Below are 2,679 nucleotides of genomic sequence, written 5' to 3'. Positions count from 1 at the left end.
GCATCTCTGTGGTTGGCCCTTTCTGGGGTCCTGAAGCACGCTTACTGCCCGTGTGGGGCAGGGCACCAGTGCAAGCTGCAGGGACCTGGACCCAGCTTCATGACAGGTAAGTAGGGGGTTGCGGGGGCTGGAGAAGGGGGGTTGGGGGTGCCATGGGGGGTCCCCACTGGACCCCAACCCCCTATTTATTCCTCCAACTCTCCATTCATTCCCCTGCTCCCTGTTTACTCTCCTGCCTGGCCACAGCCCCCCGCACTCACTGGCAGTAGCAGCAGCAGTTGTAGACAGGGATTTATGGCACAGCCCTCCTGTGAGGGGGAGCAGCGGGGGGAAGACGGGATTGGCCCCAGCTGCCTGGCACCCATGCTGCCACATTGCACATTGCTGTCTGGTTCAGCAGGGCGCCACATGCTGTCTCGCAGCTCCAGGACACTCGGGCTAAGTGGCACCAAGCCCTGGCTGACAGCTGTAGCACTCCTAAACTACCAGACAGCATGCAGCGCCCTGCTGAACTGGGCCACACTCAGTCGATGTGGCAGCTGCCACATGGATGCCAGGCAGCCAGGGCTGAGCCCTGCTGCCCCCCGCCATGCGGTGGGGAGGGGAGAGGGCTGTGCCATGAGGCACTGAGTGGCCTCACCAGTGTTGCTGCTGCTGGTAAGCTGCTAGCGGTGTGGGAGGCTGGAGCCGGGTGGAGGAGCAATGGGAGGACAGGAGCCGAGCAGGTGAGTGATCAGGACACTGGAGCCAACCCAGGGAATCTCTGAATCATCTCCAGCCTCCTTATAGCTCCCCCTTTCATCTCCATCCTCCTGATCATTCTCCTACTCATCTTGAGCCTCCCAAGGGGCTAGGGCCAGGTGGCAGGGGGGAGGGGTGTCTCTAGGCTGTGGGTAGGCGGGCAGGGAGGTGCTGTAGCCCCTTGGAGGGAGCTGGGACCCTGCAGGCAGAGCAGTCCATGTGCTGTGGCAGGGGCTGTACCCTGCAGAGGACAGGGGACCCACCCCTCCTAAGCAGCACCCCCACACAGTCCCGCCCATACCCACAGTCCCCCCCAAACCTACCCACACACTAACCCACATCTCCCCACATCCTTCCTCACCCACCCACACACCCACCACTTTTATTTGAGCTCCTGCAAGTGCACATGCTTGCATGTGTGGATGTACCCTGCTAATCATCCTGATTATGTCTTCATACCAAACAGTCAAATACCTAAGGCTTTAGAGCTGGAAATATATAATAAAAGTAAATACATATAAGCATACAAATATATAAATAAATAAAAGGATACTGGTTACTAGACCTCAATAATCACTATTTTCCAGGCCTATCCAAAAAAAGAAACAAAAACATCATTGGGAATCAAGGTATTTAATGTTTTGAAATAATTTAACTTTATTTCAGGAGACCTGCAGATCCCCCAGGGAAGCTCCACATCCATAATTCTAATGGGAAGTCCTGGGTTTCTCAAAGCTATACCAAATGCATGTATTAAGATGAAAATTTTCAGTTTTGTTTTTTTGCTGTCATTTGAATAGGATAGGTAGTGATCAATACTTATGTGCCTTGCACACTAAACTACACTCTACTGCTATGAGTGGAGATAATTGAATCTCTGTGAGCATTTATTCATCTACTTTCTCTGTAAATTACAGTAATTTTATATAACTAAATACTGGCATATAGATATTTTCAGTTCTGTGTATGTGCTTGCAGTTGGAGAATTCTGAAGGAGGACTCAGAGAAACATTGGTTCAAAATCAGCATAAAAAAACCCAACAGATTACTATTAGTGAAAATAACTTCATTATAAATAAATAAATGGTCTTCATATTAAATCCCTTTTACTCCCAGAAGTTGACATTTTATAACAGTTTTATACATCAAGAAGAATATTTGGATTTGGAAAGATGCCAACGATCTCATACATTACTATCTGTAGTTCATCCCACATAGAACATGTATTAGGAATGCCTTTTCTCTCACTCTCTCTTTCTCTTTCTCTCTTGCTTCCATTAAAATGTCATAAAGTATGGCAAAAGAGTATATGATAAAATTAAACATTACATTCCATATATCTTTGTTAGTGAAACCCTTACAATAAGGGAAACTTTATTTTTAATAACAAGAGGGCAATCTTGAATGTGAAGCACAAAGAAAGGTTAAAAAAATGCACAGTGGGAGTAAAAATACTGCCTCCTAGATTTGCATCTCCATGAAGGCCACTAGTGATTCCTAATAAACAGCTGGAATAATAATTGCCAACCCTTTTTGTTTAAAGACAACTAGCACATATGTCAGACACTAAGGCCCCTGGCACACATGCAAGTAAAAGTACCATTGAATCTCTTGCAATGGTCTCCACCATATCGTCTCCACAGTCTGGCTTCCTGACATGTCATACATGCATGGCAGGAGGCATGACTGTGGGACTGACTATCAGATCCCATTATGCCATATTGTCACTGTAGAGGAATCCTGGCTGGGAGCCCTGTCAGCTGATCTGGACTCCCAGCTGCAGGAATGGACCATGCATCCCAATGTCTGGAAGCCCCAACCTGGCCACATATCCAATTAATAGGTTTCATAGATTTCATAGACATCAGGGCTGGAAGGGACCTCGGGAGATCATCAAGTCCAGCCCCCTGCCCAAAGGTCATAGGATCCCAGCAAGAT

This window comes from Crocodylus porosus, unplaced genomic scaffold, assembly GCF_001723895.1.
Source record: "Crocodylus porosus isolate Cpor-Errol unplaced genomic scaffold, CroPor_comp1, whole genome shotgun sequence".
NCBI lineage: Eukaryota > Metazoa > Chordata > Crocodylia > Crocodylidae > Crocodylus > Crocodylus porosus.
The sequence above is the reverse complement of the archived record's forward strand: the minus strand, read 5'-3'. Positions refer to the sequence as shown.